Raw genomic sequence first — 18,667 nt, forward strand, 5'->3', positions numbered from 1 at the left:
TGTGCATGGTATAAAAAACCTGCCTGAGCCCGTTTCTTGAAATCAGTTTATGTATCTCTGTTTTTACCATAGGTTCTCCTTTTGCAACATCTATCTGAACGTGACCCCATAGAAATTAAATTTAAGAAGAAACTGTTGTGTTTGCTGTAATCATTTTTATTCTGACTGTTTTGTAAGGCCTACCCTTTGGCAAATCTTCATGAAATGTAAAGGCATAACCTTTGCTAGGTAAATCAGTTCTTCCTACTTGGTAAATTTAGTGAAAATGAAGCTTATTTGTTCTATAGAAGGTATGCTGTTCAGTTATTATGATTATCTAAAAACCAGATAACAAATAGTTTCATTTTAAATGTGAGTAAATTAAATCTAGCAGTGTATGTTGACCATAAGCTATTGTTCTAGTATATATAAATATTTATATATTAAATCTAATAAAATATTTCAACGTTTAATTTTTTAAGTTGTCCTTAACATGGATTCTATGCTTTTGATGTTTGGGCTTAACTGGATCTTTGTGGCACTATTCTTGACATAAGCCTCAGCCAACAATATTTGAATTAAACTGAATTTACTAAGCACAATACTAAGCATGTGTTACAATCTCACTACTTAATGGCTGTCAGTCAGTCAGTTAGTCAATCAAACGTAACTTTAAATCAACACAGCATCACAAGCTTTAAAATGCATTTATTAATCATACTGTATATAGATACATTTATTTGTAATCATCTGTTATATCCTGTATGCATTGTAATACATTATTTATTGATATATTCAACCCACAATATTATGGTAGTTTATTTGTTAATTTGAATTGTCATTGCCATAAACTTGAACAAAGATTTCTAAGGTTGGTCTCCATTGTATTATGTTTTCTTAATTTACCCTGCATTTCCGTTACAGCAAAATGTCATCATTGAAACCTTCCATTCATTTGCCTTTCTGATTTTGGGATTGTGTCAATTAACTTGAAGTTTCAATTAGCACATACAGTTAGAGCAGTTTAGTTAGTTACAGTATACTCTCGAAGATCCCAACCATAGATTTCGCAGGGAAACACTGAGATACTAGTTCTTTTATCATCTTGAAAATGGGAGGTTGTAGCTATACAATCATCGTTAAGGGTTACTACATCCTAATGCTAATGAAATTCCCATAAAGAGACTGTTAAGAGCCATTATTGCTTTACTTAATATTTCAGAATGTGCAATTTAAAAAGTCTTTAAAAAGAATGAGAACAACAGTGTATAAAAGGAACCAACTGCTGAAATGAAGGAATACAAAAAGCGTGCAAATAAAAATGCAAATGAGATAAAAGCACTAAATAATGAAACAGTTTAACATCTTCATTAGGAAACAATGTGGGCAAATTATCAGTTAATGTAGAGAAAACTTTTTTTTTGTTTATTTCATTAAAGTCACTTTAGTCTTGTCATTAACTCTATTGCATTAATGTATTTTATAAACTATATATCAGACTTGAGAGAAAAAACAGTTTAGTATTATCTTCTTTACATCCATATTTTAGCTTTCATGGCAGACAACATGGTTTAAAACTATATAATGAGGCACTAAGTTTAATTTCATATATCATTAACAAGAGCCTGATATCTAGATATGAATTAATTGTGAAAATTATGAATCTGACCACTCCATCCATAATATATTAACAATTAAATATACAGCATCAGTTCAACAATCAGTAAAATGTCACTAGCAAAGGGCCAGGGATTTGTTTTAATGCACTTCATGGCTGAGGAGTTTAAACAGAGTTATCTATTAATTGAAATTACTTTCTTAGCATTTATTTAATTGAATATAGTCCACTGCAGCTATAAATACGCAAAATGCAATCCTGAATTTGTAATGTTTAGTTTTAGCTCCAGGAGTATGCTGTCTGGGTTATTGTGATTATTTTTCCCATGTTTTAAATGTAGATTTGCTACAAGAAGCATCATGAGATCTGCAGGTTACTCCTTCACAGTTGACATTCTGGAATTTACACCTTAAATATATGTTTTTTTCTTATTTCACTCCATAATGCTGTAGTGTTTGGAAATTATTTTGATGTCATTATTTTATCTGTGTCACTTCACTTGTAAGTAAAGGAGAATTTGTTTAATTCTGTAATACTATGTCAATAAAACAATCTGTATTTATGTATATTACTATTTTATTCTTTTTGTTTGGTAACTGTATGTTGATTTCTTTGCATACTAGACTACTTGCATTTATAGACTAATGGTTGAGTAAGCTGTTACATATTCAAAGAAAAGGATTAGTGCTACCAAATGCTGAAGTATGTTGAGCAAAAAAATAAAATACTCATCAGTATTAGTAGATAAGAAGCCCTAGACAGTATCAAAGATTACTTACTGTATCCTTGTTACAGATTCTAGTGGAGTTAATGCATTGAAATTCTGCAAAGCAGGGAAATAAACAAAATATGACGTGTCTACTGTAGTATGAGATGCAAAAATACTTAGTTTAAAACAGAAGGATGTATACACTGAATTAACAAACCTTTGCCTTGTTACCATTTTTCAAATCACTCCGATACTGTGACCAGACATTGGAGAAACAGGCCCAGGCAAAAGGAATTGCTGACATACAGTTCAAAGTAAGTTGCCATCATGCTAATATGTTTTTGTAAAATGTGTTCAAAAAATATTTAATTTAGCCTGACTTGTATGTATATAAGTAACACTGAGTGGCTTTTTTAATAGTTTATACCTGCCTAATAATAACTTGCCTCATTAACTTCAAGAACTACCTGAATTTTTCAAAGCAGAGGCACGCAGAGATGTTGAAACCGTGTTTCAGGGATGCTAGAGTTACTTCAGAATAAGGTTTAAATGCTGCACTTAATCTTAACCCACTGTGATTGAACTCACAAACCTTGTCGTGGTACCGTTTTAATTTATTGCTGGCCTTAGAATGTGATTCTTTCCACAGGACAGATGCTTTTTTTTGTGGTGCACCATTTTCAATATTCAACTGAAAAAGTTAAGCAGGATTGCTGTTCCTGACACACTCACCCTAGTTTGTTCTTCCAAATACCTTGTCACATTCAAGGTACTTAAATCTTTAGACTTGCCAATTTGATTGTACAGTTGATAGGTATTTGCATAGTTAATTATCTAAACATATAATATTACCAATGAGATGTCAGTTTTGTGAGAAGGGTGGAGGTAACTTATAACATAGTAAATTTTAATGCAAGTATGATAATTTTTAAAGTCAAGTCAAATTTATTTATACAATCACTTTAAAACAACAGATGTTTAGCCAAAGTGCTGCACAAAGGGGTAGTAAAATAAACACAATACAACCAATAGTATTAAAACAGATTAGTAAAACAATCAATTAAGACCATCCCCCACAACCCTTACACACAGTGAAATGCGGAGGAGAAGGAGACCTCCTATGATGAAAGAAAACTTTGGATGGCGTTTTCCCTTGCTCGGACGCGGGTCACCAGGGCCCCCCCTCTGGAGCCAGGCCTGGAGGTGGGGCTCGATGGCGAGCGCCTGGTGGCTGGGCCTGCACCCATGGGGCTCGGCTGGGCACAGCCCGAAGAGGCAACGTGGGTCCCCCTTCCCATGGGCTCACCACCTATGAGAGGGGCCAAGAAGGGTGGGTGCAGTGTGAGATGGGTGGTGGCTGAAGGCGGGGACCTTGGCGGTCCGATCCTTGGCTACAGAAGCTGGCTCTTGGGACGTGGAATGTCACCTCTCTGAAGGGGAAGGATCCTGAGCTAGTGCGCGAGGTTGAGAGGTTCCGGCTAGATATAGTCGGACTCACCTCGACGCACAGCTTGGACTCTGGAACCAATCTCCTTGAGAGGGGCTGGACTCTCTACCACTCTGAAGTTGCCCCCGGTGAGAGGCGCCGAGCGGGTGTGGGTATACTTATTGCCCCCCGACTTGGAGCCTGTTCATTGGGGTTTATCCCAGTAGACGAGAGGGTAGCCTCCCTCCGCCTTCGGGTGGGGGGACGGGTCCTAACTGTTGTTTGTGCGTATGCACCGAACAGCAGTTCGGAGTACCCACCCTTTTTAGAGTCCCTGGAGGGGGTGCTAGAGAGCATACCTTCTGGGGACTCCCTCGTTCTGCTGGGAGACTTCAATGCTCACGTGGGCAATGACAGTGAGACCTGGAAGGGCGTGATCGGGAGGAATGGCCCCCCCCGATCTGAACCCGAGCGGTGTTTTGTTATTGGACTTCTGTGCTCATCACGGATTGTCCATAACGAACACCATGTTCAAGCATAGGGGGTGTTCATATGTGCACTTGGCACCAGGACACCCTAGGCCTCAGTTCGATGATCGACTTTGTGGTCGTGTCGTCGGACTTGCGGCCACATGTCTTGGACACTCAGGTGAAGAGAGGGGCGGAGCTGTCAACTGATCACCATCTGGTGGTGAGTTGGCTTCGATGGTGGGGGAAGATGCCGGTCAGGCCTGGTAGGCCCAAACGTGTTGTGAGGGTCTGCTGGGAACGTCTGGTAGAGCCCCCTGTCAGAAGTAGCTTCAACTCCCACCTCCGACAGAACTTCGACCACATCCCGAGGGAGGTGGGGAACATTGAGTCCGAATGGGCCATGTTCCGTGCCTCTATTGTTGAGGCGGCTGACCGGAGCTGTGGCCGTAAGGTGGTTGGTGCCTGTCGTGGCGGCAATCCCCGAACCCGTTGGTGGACACCGGCGGTGAGGGATGCTGTCAAGCTGAAGAAGGAGTCCTACAGGACCCTTTTGTCCTGTGGGACTCTGGAGGCAGCTGATAGGTACCGGCAGGCCAAGCGGAATGCGGCTTTGGTGGTTGCTGAGGCAAAAACTCGGGCGTGGGAGGAGTTTGGGGAGGCCATGGAGAACAACTTTCGGACGGCTTCGAGGAGATTCCGGTCCACCGTCCGGCGTCTCAGGAGGGGGAAGCAGTGCAGTGTCAACACTATATATGGTGGTGATGGTGCGCTGCTGACCTCGACTCGGGACATTGTGGGTCGGTGGGGGGAGTACTTCGAAGACCACCTCAATCCCACTAACATGCCTTCCAATGTGGAAGCAGAGCCTGGGGACTCAGAGGTGGGCTCCCCCATCTCTGGGACTGAGATCACAGAGGTGGTCAAAAAACTCCTTGGTGGCAGGGCCCCAGGGGTGGATGAGATACGCCCGGAGTTCCTCAAGGCTCTGGATGTTGTAGGACTGTCTTGGTTGACACGCCTCTGAAACATCGCATGGACATCAGAGACAGTGCCTCTGGATTGGCAGACTGGGGTGGTGGTCCCCCTCTTTAAGAAAGGGGACCGGAGGGTGTGTTCCAACTACAGAGGGATCACACTCCTCAGCCTCCCTGGAAAAGTCTATTCGGGGGTCCTGGAGAGGAGGGTCCGTCAGATAGTCGAGCCTCGGATTCAGGAGAAACAGTGTGGTTTTCGTCCTGGTCGCGGAACAGTGGACCAGCTCTACACCCTTAGCAGGGTCCTGGAGGGTGCATGGGAGTTTGCCCAACCAGTCTACATGTGTTTTGTGGACTTGGAAAAGGCATTCGACCGTGTCCCTCGGGGAATCCTGTGGGGGGTACTCCGAGAGTATGGGGTACCGGACCCCCTGATAAGGGCTGTTCGGTCCCTGTACGATCAGTGCCAGAGCTTGGTCCGCATTGCCGGCAGTAAGTCGAACCCGTTTCCAGTGAGAGTTGGACTCCGCCAGGGCTGCCCTTTGTCACCGATTCTGTTCATAACTTTTATGGACAGAATTTCTAGGCGCAGCCAGAGCGTTGAGGGAGTCCAGTTTGGTGGACTCAGGATTGGGTCACTACTTTTTGCAGATGATGTTGTCCTGTTTGCTTCATCAGGCCGTGATCTTCAGCTCTCTCTAGATCGGTTTGCAGCCGATGGGATGGAAATCAGCACCTCCAAACCCGAGACCATGGTCCTCAGCCGGAAAAGGGTGGAGTGCCCTCTCAGGGTTGGTAGCGAGATCCTGCCCCAAGTGGAGGAGTTCAAGTATCTCGGGGTCTTGTTCACGAGTGAGGGAAGAATGGAGCATGAGATCGACAGGCGGATCGGTGCGGCATCCGTAGTAATGCGGGCTCTGCATCGGTCTGTCGTGGTGAAAAAGGAGCTGAGCTGCAAGGTGAAGCTCTCAATTTACCAGTCGATCTATGTTCCTACCCTCACCTATGGTCATGAGCTATGGGTAGTGACCGAAAGAATGAGATCGCGAATACAAGCAGCTGAAACGAGTTTCCTCCGCAGGGTGTCTGGGCTTTCCCTTAAAGATAGGGTGAGAAGCTCAGTCATCCGGGAGGGGCTCAGAGTAGAGCCGCTGCTCCTCCTCATCGAGAGGAATCAGATGAGCTGGCTTGGGCATCTGATCAGGATGCCTCCTGGACGCCTCCCTGGTGAGGTGTTCCGGGCACGTCTAACCGGGAGGAGGCCCCAGGGAAGACCCAGGATACGCTGGAGGGACTATGTCTCTCGGCTGGCCTGGGAACGCCTTGGGATTCTCCCGGAAGAGCTAGAAGAAGTGGCTGGGAGAGGGAAGTCTGGGCATCTCTGCTCAAGCTGCTGCCCCCGCAACCCGACCTCGGATAAGTGGAAGACGATGGATGGCTGGATGGAAGAAGTAGTGGGTTTTAAGCTGGGTTTTAAAAACCTCAATAGGGGTAGAAGACCTAATATGAAGAGGAAGATCAATCCAACGCCTTGGACCAACAGCAGAAAAAGCTCTGTCTGCCCAGACTTCAGCTGAGATCCTGGAACTGCGAGGATTAGTTGTTTAGATGTCCTCAATACCCTCAGTGCTGAGTGGGAATGAAGGAGATTGCAGATGTATTTTGGAGCAAGACCACCCAAGGCTTTAAAAACAAATAACAAAATTTTAAAAACAATATGAAATCTAACCAGTAGCCAGTGGAGAGAGGCTGGTACAGGGGAGATGTGATCCTTTTTTCTAGTGCTCGTTAAAAATCTAGCTTCTGCATTTTGAACCAACTTAACACAACAGAGCAGATTTGGGCAATCCCACATATAAGGAATTACAATAGTCTAGCCAAGATTTGATAAAAGCATGAATGAATGTTTCCATGGCTTTTAGTGAGAGAAAAGATTTTAGTTTTGAGATTTACCTCTGTTGGTAAAAATTGGACTTTACTACTATGGAAATTTGTTTATCAAAACTTAGTGGTGACTCAAAGATGATACCCAGGTTTCTGACATTATTATGAATCATTGCTGACAAAGAGGCTAATTCAGTGTTGATTTTAGCAGTGGATGAGGTATGAATAAAAATAATGAGCTCTGTTTTATTTTCATTTGTAAGACGTTTTGTGACATCCAGTATTTAATTCAATCTGCTTTTTTACTCATTCAATGATGTCAAGGTCTGACTTTGTGGTATAGCTGTGTAGCAATGGTAAGCGACACCATGTTTTTGAAAGATGGTCCCCAGGGGGAGCACATATAGAGCAAATAGAAGAAAGGACAGAATGGAACCTTGTGGAACACCTTGTATGAGAGTTGCTGGCTGTGATAGAAGATACAATCTATGTTAACAGGCATAGAACTACTGTACCTTTGAGGCACAGCCTGGAATATCGACTTCATACTCAAACTGTTTTAACAGAACCCCATGGTCCTCCGTGTTAAATGCAGCACTAAGATCCAACAGAACTAAGATTGCAAAAGAACCAAAGTCCAAGGTTAATAGACTATCATTTGCCACCTACAACAAAGCAGATTCTGTACTACAGTATGAATGAAACACATCACATAGATTGTTATCCTCCAGATATGAAAGTAACTGTAAAGAAATCATATTTTACCTTAATTTTGGACAAAAATGGGAGCTTAGAAATAGAGCAATAGTTTGAAAGAACTGTGTGATCAAGAGTGGCCATTTTTGCAGTGACTGAATACTTGCATGTTTAAAGTTGTCTGGCATTGTACCAGATTTTAGGTAGTTGTTAATAATAGCCAACACAATTGGACTAATTACTGTGAAAGTATCTTTAAACGGGTGTGAGCATAAAATATCTAGCAGATAATTGGAAGGTTTCATATGCAAGACTAATATCGGCTAGCTGAAAAGAGGAAACTGGTTGAGCAAAAGTAAAACAGCTGTGCAATGGCCTAAATGGATCTGGTATCAGCACATAGTGATCTGCACCTGGAGGAATAATGCTGGATGGAATGTCAAGAAATTGAGAAATAGCTCATAGGTCTCCAGCGTACTCTCCGGGAAGCCGTTGATAGGTGGATTTAAAAGAGTGTTCATGGTGCTAAAGAGCACCATAGGTCTCGAGGCAGCATGTGCAGTTAAACAAGATAAATAATTAGATTTTGCTGCTCTCACAGCCTCTTGGTAGTACTTCAAGTGAGTTCTGAGAATTTTATAAGAAACCTGAAGTTTATCCTTCTTCCACATATCCTCGGCTTGCCTGCATTCCTGTCTAAGAGCATGAGTGGTGTCATTTAACCAGGCCTGAACACTGGCTTTAACCTTGGGTCTCCTTAACTTCAAGAATGCAACCAGATCCAGTGTATACTTGCAAGTGAAATCTAGAAGTTTAATCAGATCATGAACATCAGAGCTAATGCAAAGGACTTCTGTCACCAAAGATAAGTGAGTGCCTGTGAGAATATCGCAAAACTGCAGCACTGTATCAGCATTTTTAGGAGTGAGTAGAGTTGATCGGCAGGCGCAAAAATTTTGTTTCAAAAACAACTGCAAAGTGATCAGAAATGCCAACATCAGAGATCTCCAGGTTATTTACAGAAAGGCAAGTGTTAGAACTAAGTCCAACATATGACTTCTCTAATGCGTGGGAGTGAAACCACATGAGCCAAGTTAAAAAAGTCCCAGAGAACTGGGAATTCTTTAACCAGAAGTTTTTTCTGACAGCAGACACGAATGTTCAAATCTCCTAAAATCAGTAGTCTATTAGTGGGTGGCAATTTAAAACCTGAATGTAATATAATAGATATATATTAATGAGTATCAGGTACCACAGTTGGTCTCATTTCCGGCAACTTGGACTAAATATTGGGATGTAAGTTAGTGCGGACCTGTGACTGACAATGATCTTATTTAGGGTAGTTTATTTTCTTATACTTATTCAAATTTAAATCAGGTTTATTCATTGTACATAGTTGCATAGTACATACAGCAGATAATGAACACACCATGCCTTGAATACAATATCAAACAGTATGCATATAACAACTGAGCATATCATGTAGAATATCATGTAGATGTCAGTGCAATCAGCTGCTAAACAGCCTTATTATATGAGCTTAAACAATGTTCCTGAATCTAGTGGTGCAGGTGATACTGGTTTTGCATAATTTGCCAGAACACAGGAGAGAGAAAAATAATTACTCATGATTACTAAGGTATTAAATAATAATGTTGGCCTTTCTAAGGTATAATGAGTTATACTGTGTATATATCCTAAACAGAATGCAGCAGTGTGCCAGTAATATTGACTTCACCTCTTTTCCCAGTGTTTTTCTGCCCTGAGATGTGCAGCTGCCATACCAGAATCCCATTGAAGATGGTTTTCACTGCACATACATAGAAATTGGTGACTACAGACTGAATCATTCAGACTTTCCTTTGACATCTGAAGATCCTGAGAATAGTTTGAGATTTTGTGCCATATTAAAATCATCCTTGATAGTGAATTTCAGAAAATGATAGCTTTTGATGCTCTCAACAGTATCATCTCTACAGTATTTCCTCCTTCCTGAAGTTTATAGCGAGCTCTTTAGTTTTGCTGACATTAAGGGGTTACTAGTACAACTGTGTTAGGAGGAGAATCTTGTTTCATCATTGTTGGTGACATGTTGATGCTGTCATCATCAGATTGATTATATGAATGGGTAATTGGTAGACAACATGCTAAACCTGTTAGGTTTCTCTGAAATTAATCTTTTTTGGAAAGAATGCAGGACAAAAGAGAGTTAATGTAACTGATTCAAAACATTCAATATTATTTGCCCCTGGCATTGTAATGAACATAATGGATAATTTACACATGTCATACTTTAATGTTTTATAGTGTGTGATTATCTGCAATTAAGATTAAAAAAAAAGCATTTCATTACCTAATAATCACTCGATTAATTACTACAGTAAGTCAAAGTGTGGCATTTTAAAATATATGTAATATATAGCTGATAGGTGCAAGACATCATGCAACACCTCAGCACACCTCTGACACTTCAATATTAAATACGTCATGCACACATATGTCGTTAATTGAAGGAGAAATGATTTGTTACACACTGAAGTTAACTGTCTGTCCCTATAAACACTTGCCATAACACATGATTACTGCTAATATGATACATAAGTAAAAAATGAATTCACATTTAAGAGAACAGATGGGCATTTAAATATAACTATTCAACTATTCACCCATTGTGATCTGTTTTATGATTTAATCATGATATACAAAATAGTATTTTCTGAATAGGAGGATAATCCCCATGCCTCAGTGATGTACCCATCTATATAATGATCATTTTCATTGACTTAAAAGTAATGCAGTATATAATATTTTTAGTTTTGTCAACTGACTTTAAACTCTAATCCATGCTGATTCACACATGTTTACACCTTCACCACAAAGAATTAAATAAGAAAACAAATATTGACAGTTTTTTTTTCTTCTACAAAATCAATACAGAAGTTGCATATGTGAACATACCTCATACTGAAGTCCAGAAAATATCTTATAACAAGACCCTCCTGGGCATCAATGATTACTTTGTGTTCAAACTTTGTCTTCTCAAATAGAAGCAGGTAACTTCAGAGTTTTATCTACAATCCTACTTCCACAGAAATACCACCCTTGAGCTAGGTTCTGCAATGCATTAGTCAATGAACTGTTACAAAAACAAAGGCACCTAGAGGCAAACTCTTGTAGTTTAATCCTCCCTGAACTGAACTTGAAACTTAGTGGGTTTAAAATATTTAAACTAAAGCTGTATTAATTGTATAAAACAGGGTCATTTGGTGGTAATTCAATTATACTATTTTAAATGCAAGTCCACTTCTAAGCTTGTATTTTGTTGTTATACATGTTTTTAATTAGATACACAGTGTGGCAGAGAATATAAAATTGTATTACTTTTTGCTGGTTATGTAGTTCTTTTAAAAGGCAAACATATTCAAATTATGTTTCTAGTCTTTAATATGCCTAACACACATTTCCAGCAACAATTTTGTCACAGAAGTAATAGCAACCTGTGGTGCATTTGTATGTCTGCTTTTATGTAACATATTCAGTATATTATTAAAGTTCTCAATACACTCTAAGAACTTACAGTACTAAGATTAAATTGACCGATTATTCCACTGTGAATTTTTAAAAAGCTATTTTAAAATTGCTTTAGAATATGTTGTGAAGTGACACAGCTGAGAGACCAAAAACCAAGTTATGCATGTAAATTCCTAGGTAGGATGAGAAAAGTGATAATATGATAATAGAGACTTTTACCAACCTGAATAAACAGACAAGGGCCACTGAAAGTGCACTTATTGGGTCATGGGCCAGAAATATACAGAACAAAATATAATATGTTGAAAATTAGAGTTCTGTATTTAGTCTGTGGACCATAATGGAAACAAACTGAGCACTGCAATAGATGCCATTTGGAGACACTTGGAAAGAACTACTGGGGTTCCATTATCTGCTGGCAAGGACAGACAGCTCAGGAGCTGATGGGACATCTGGGGCCTCATGTATAAACGGTGCATACGCACAAAAATGTTGCGTACTCCTGTTTCCACGCTCAAATCACAATGTAAAAAACCTAAACTTGGCGTAAAGCCACGCACATTTTCACGCTAGCTCAAACCCTGGCGTACACAAGTTCTCCACTCAGTTTTGCAAACTGGAGGCACCCAGCATAAAAGCAGTGCTTTTATTCCTGTGTGTTTTCCCCTTCTTTTTTAGATCCACATCCCTGATGCGGCTTTATCATATACACTGAAGTTAACCGCATATTGTTTATTAGTTTAAGGCATCTGATTGTAATTAACCTGTAACAATATAATGGTCCATGGAATAGCCAAACTATTTCAAATACCATAACTGCTTTAGCGTTGTTACTCTCATTGCACTGCTTCTTCTTCTTTCAACTGCTCCCGTTAGGGGTTGCCACAACGGATCATCTTTTTCCATATTACTCTCACTGCACCACTCGGAGTATTTATATCACTGTATCTGAGTGTGGAATCACAGCTCTACAGCAGCTGATCGGAAAGAGAATTATTGGTATACAGCATCTAGCACACACTGCCTCAGCCTTGCTGCCTGTTTGAACTGCTCGCATACAGCAAACACTTCAGAGCCTTTCCTGTAAGGACATCGCAGTTCAGAAACAGTTTCATCCCAAGAACTATAAATGCACTCAATCAGTCCATCAAGTGCTCTTTGTAGAACTGTTTGTACTTATTAGTAGTACTAGGGTGTTGTACCGTGTTAGCCATTATGCCTGAAGAAGGGGCCTGAGTTGCCTTGAAAGCTTGCATATTGTAATCTTTTTAGTTAGCCAATAAAAGGTGTCATTTTGCTTGGCTTTTCTCTACTTATTAGTACAATTACCTCACTGTAAACTTGCGATACAGTTATAATATTGCACAACCTGAGCTGCTTTATAAAGAGTGTATTTACATAAGATGATGATAGAATTTTTAAGATGAAATGCAGCAACATATGTTTATTATATTATACAGATAAAACTTTAACTTCATTTAAATAATCTATATTGTTAATAATTAAACATGTGAGGACATGGTGTCGCAGCGCTAGCAAGGAGCTGGTGCTCCATTCATAGATTGTTCCTGCCTCGTGCTGTATTCTTGCTGGTGGTGGCACAACACTGGAAGGATAGATTTTTTCCCACTGTGTCCCTATTTTTTTCTTTTTTCTGTACCCTAATAAGCTTTCATATGACACTCAGACGGTGAGCTACGACTATCAACTTTGATATCTGACAACTTCTTTTTTATTTCAGACCTTGTGCGACTTTGTGAAATTGAGCTTACAAGTTTCTCTGACACTCTATGTCACTCGATCAACTTCCTTTTGTTGTTTATACCACTGTTTAAACCAACAAATAGTATGTTTTTCCTTGCCTCCACTTGGTATTTGCTGAAATTCTTCTATTTCTCCACATGCTTTTACCATTGCCTTTTCACAGAACGCTGAGCTTAAGGGCTATTCATATTGATTTACATATTCAAAGAGGCGTAATTCTGGGAGGAGTTTGGGGAGTGGCAGCAGGCGTTAATGTGCGTTACTTTTCACGCTGACCAGGATTTATGGAGCAGAAGAATGTGTAAGTTGGCGAATGCACAGATTTATGCATCTGGATTTTTTTGTGCGTATGCACTTTTCCGCTTTTGTTCTTACACCATGTTTTAGTGTGAATTCTACACACACCGTTATGCATGAGGCCCCTGTTGATTTTTCATTGAATAAATTATTGCAATGTCAAATTTTCTTTTTTTTTTCAATTAAAACATCTTTATCTAAAGATACAGTTTAAATAAAGATCAAATCTTGATATGTCAGCACATGCTAAAAAAAACATTTCAGGGGTTGTACTTCTTCATGTAGCTGTATTTACAAAATGTACAATATGTTTAAAGAAAACAGCCCTGCATTTGTCAGTATGACTGGCTATGGAGTAACCTTGTGGTCTGCGGTCTCTGAATGATAAAATGATACAAATGATTTATCATTTGATAAATGATAAAATTTCTGTACCATTTGCCAGTATGAAGAAGGAAGCAAAGTGTTTGTGCTAGATGGCTAAGGTCTTCAGTAACACAGGAAGCCTTTTTAAAACAGCATGTGGTACAAGTGTCCAGAATAAAAGGCAGCTGTGTGTCAGTAATATTCTGTGTCCACCGGTCCATTCCCTGTAGTGTTCTGAGGTGTTGAGCTGAAGTGCCTACTAAAATATTATGCTAGTGAACATGGATCCTACAGTGCACCTACGAGGTGAGACACAAAAATAACTGGACTGTGCTTGGGGCAGGCGGCATGGTGGCGCAGTGGGTAGCGTTGCTGCCTCGCAGTAAGGAGGTTCGATTCCCGGGTCCTCCCTGCATGGAGTTTGCATGTTCTCCCCATGTCAGCGTGGGTTTCATCCTGGTACTCCGGTTTCCTCCCACATTCCAAAGACATGCAGGTTAGGTGCATTGGCGATCCTAAATTGTCCTTGGTGTGTGTGTGTGTGCGCGCGCGCGCCCTGCAGTGGGCTGGCGCCCTGCCCAAGGTTTGTTTCCTGTCTTGCGCCCTGTGTTGGCTGGGATTGGTTCCAGCAGACCCCTGTGACCCTGTAGTTAGGATATTGCGGGTTGGATAATGGATGGATGGATGTGCTTGGGGCTTTCCTGGAGGTCGGCCAGACATGAATCACAGAACTATATCCCCTCCTACACGCCCTCACAAACCGCTGACCAGCTAGGTATATCCTGTGAATAGCCCAGTCAGTATTTGCACAACAATCGCTACATGAGTTGTTGGGTGAAAAAAGCATATAGCTTTTGTTTTGACTGACAAAAACATTCCTGTCCTCGATCATCCTCCCTGTTTGCCCGATTTAGCTCCCTGTAATTTTTACTTGTTCCCTAAAATCAAAATTGACCTAAAGAGAACAAATTTTTTTTCAATGGATTAAGTGAAGACAGACATGGCAAGCCTGTTGAAGAGCCTCAAGCAAGAAGACTTCCAGCACTGTTTCAATCAATGGAAGGAACGTATGGAGCGGTGTAGAGATCGGGAGGGGGAGTATATAGAAGGTGACAATGTTTAGAATGCTGTAATTCATCAATAAATATATATATTTTTTACCAATCTGGTTATTTTTGTGTCTCACCTCATATGATGTTGGTGAACATAGATGAAGATAGTCAGGCTTTCCACAGCTTTCTTGTAAGCAATTGAGATGTGCTGTGCCCAGATGAGATCATCAATGATGGTAACTCCAAGAAATGAAAAACTGTTTTCCCCTCTCCATAGCATCCTTGATGTAGATGACAGTCTGGTCTCCCTTCTGCTTCCTAAAGTCTATGACCAGCTCCTTGGTTTTGCTGGTGTTAAACAAGAAGCTGCTACCCTAGTAACTCATCATTATTGGAACTCAGGTCTGTGATGGTGTTATCAGCAAACGTATTAATGGAGTAGGAATTGTGGTTAGCCACAACAACATTGGTGAACATTAGACACAGCTTAAAGTTCAGCACACTACATAATACAGGCACTGCATTGTGGGTTACCTGTATTGAATATCAGAGTGCAGCAAATGATTCTGCCTGTCTGTGTATGCTGGGGTCAGGCAGTTAAGAAGTCCAAATCTAGTTGCAGGAGTTAGCATTAAATTTCCAGTCTGGGAGCCTGATGATCAGTTTTGATGGCACAATAGTGTTAAAAGCACACCTGCACTCCTCTGATATAGCAGTTTATATTATGCAAGTATGTCAGTATCATATGAATTGGAATAGATATGGCATCTCTGTGGACTGCTTAGGACAATATGCTAATTGGAGGTGGTAGAAGCTGTGGGGAAAATTCCATTTAGTATGTCCCAACAACAACACTTCAAAGCATTTCTTCATGATGGGAGTGAGTACTAACAGTGCACAACCACTGAAACAGTCCATAGTTATATCATTGGCACTGACATAACTGTTGCCTTTCTGAAACCGGTGCAAACTAGCTACATTTTTGTAAAACATGTTTATATTACTCAGCTGTTGTGATGGTACACACAAAGTAAATAAAAGGATGTAAGGGTTTCAAAAAGATCCACAAAGCAGGCCAGAACCTTCACTGGGTCACCTAGTTGCAGTCTGATACCAAAGCTCAGCAGGCAGTCTTTGGTCTCCACAAGCCTAAAATTGGGCCCTGGCTTTAAAAGTTCAAAATACATATTTAAAAGTTCCAAAAAAACACCAAAAATGCCATAAAAGAGAGAGAGAGAGTGACCCATAAACATCTGGCCCAAGGGACAAATCAAATATAAAAATCTTTATAAATGAAGAAATGTATTTGAAATAAGCAACAAATATGGAAAAAAAAGGGACAACACGGATTTGCTTACAAAGGGCAATCCAGAGCATACAAGAACCAAAACGAAATACAACAGATAAAAACCTAAGTCAGAAACAAAATAAACCTAGAAACCAGAAAATTAAGACTCACTCTGAATGCACTCTCCGTTCATTAACCACTGAAGGATCAACTCCACCGGCATCACATATAAAGGCAGAGAGTAGTCCTTCCGCACTGCACCCCTCTTTTTGGGGTTCTACCCACAAAGTGCAAGAAATATGTACACATTTAATTATATACATAAGTACTAAATGCGAAATAAATATCAATATTAACAGAAGTTACATAAAAACATGAAAAGAAGTACTTCTAAAAATGAACAAAAACACAATATAAAGGAAAGTACATAGAAGCCAGGCACATATCATAGCCCCCCCCGCTTCTAAGGTACCCCTAAACATATTCAAAAACTGTCCACAGAAACATTATGGTCTTGACTGGAGACTCTGAGCCAGCATGGATGATGAGACAATAAGACTTTGGCATGGCAGTGATGACAAAACAACAAGATCTAGGCTTGGCAGGGATGACAACAAGACCTTGGCCAAGTAGGGATGACAAGACAAGAAGACTTTGGCCTGGCAATGATGAGAAAATGTGAAGACCTTGGCCTGACAGGAATGATGAGATAAGAAAATCACATCCAGATCAGGACAATAAAGCAGCATGAAAACCCATTTCAAGGACGAGCTGAAGAAACAGTAAGGAGACCATTATCCAACATGGAGGATGATTGGTCTGCAAACCATAAACTGAGAGTGAATTTTTCAGTTTTATACCTCTAGATTCTTAGAGTCCTCTGGCAGTGGGGTGGTGGCAGCCTCCTGCCACTCTGGCAGTGGGGGAGGGAATGCAGAAACTAGAGTGTCAGAATGAGCAGCAAAAGCAAAAACTGTAAGGTCAGAGTGAGCGGCTAAGGGAGAAACTAGAGGCACAGGCTGAGCATTGAAGGTTAGCTTGCATGGCATAGTCAATACATCACAAGAAAAAAAACTTTAGGCAGCAACTAAAAGTAATAGCAATTGTGTGGCTCAAAAGGGAAAAAAACTGGAGACTTGTGTGTAGTGGCTGGAAGCTTAATTTTATAGGGTTTGGGACTGGGTGAGGGCTTTCCAAAATAAAATTATACAATTGGCTTATACTGGGCCAACAAGAAATCAATATTGTCTTGGCTTAGACAAAAATAGTCCACAATGTCACTAAGGTTCTCATCCTCCTCAAAATCTGAGATACTTGCTACAAAGGAGAAGGCCAGAGAAAGTTTCTGAGTTATACAAATTAATTTACTAATGGCACAGGCAGTATGGGTGGAGGGGGTGTTACCCCTAAGCACTGAGTAACATTTTTGAAAAAATAAATCAACCTAATTCAAAGAATCCTACAAAAATCTTTGCTCAACTTTAGAGTTTTAAATAAATGCTTTTTATTTGATGAGAGTACCCTTTTACTGTGTTTCTGCAACATAAAATGGCACAAGGTGGGTGCAGACCTCAAAATAGCACAAAAAACAGCCAATGACTGTCTGATTTCAAAATAGGCCTCACCCCAGATAGGCTGACTCCAAACTCAAAAAGCAGGCTTTAACAGTTTAAAAATATTTTAAATGCATATAATACCCAAAAATGCCCTTCAAGGGAGTGTAGAAACACTAAAATTTGTCTTTAAAGGAAAAAATGAAAAATCAAATTCACAGGATTTATTAAATAATCAAAAAATGAAATAAAAATAAGAAAAAGGCAAAATGGTTTTGCCTAAAAAAAGACACCCTAAGAGAAACAAGTCCAAATCATATTCCATAAAACAGAATTCAAAGACAAACTGAAAAAAATCCACAATGATCAGAAAATTCAAGGAAAGTACTTACGATACTGTTGTAGACAATAAAAAGCAATAAAACGAAACTTAAACATAATCCAGGAAACAAACCATAACAGTAGCACAGCACATGGTTCCTTGCCACAAGATTAAATTATCCTGAGAAGGCAGCGTTTGCAGAAATTTTATCAAAGACAAACCTACCTAAAAAACGATCTTTCTGCAGTCTTGCACCCTGCATCGTCATCAAACTCTCATAATGCATGAAAACTTAGAGAGCAGAGTGTTACCTTTATGGCTCAGCTCACTGGTTGGTTCTGCCTTGGAACTTGCCTTTCCAAGTCCATAGGTTGATGTACAGGTGTTTCATCATTGATAATCATTCACTCATGTAGATTTTCTTTTGCACACACAAGCAAATCATGAACTGTTTCTTTCTTCTTTTTTGCAGATATCTTTTCCTCAGGTGCATTATCAAACATCAAAACAGGTCACAACATTTGCCAGCCATTTCTTTGTGTTGAACACTCTACCTCCTCCCACATTTGAGCAATGAAATAAAGAATATCCTTCATGTTAAATTCTTTAGGTAAATGTCTGCACATTTTTTACAACATTCACCACATTTAGACATTTTATGAAAAGTGAGTGATACTTGGTCTTTAGAGAGACAGCATTTCTTGATCTTGGTATTAAATAAGCGGTGTGCAGTTTGGT

Source organism: Erpetoichthys calabaricus, chromosome 10 (assembly GCF_900747795.2).
Source record: "Erpetoichthys calabaricus chromosome 10, fErpCal1.3, whole genome shotgun sequence".
Lineage (NCBI taxonomy): Eukaryota > Metazoa > Chordata > Cladistia > Polypteriformes > Polypteridae > Erpetoichthys > Erpetoichthys calabaricus.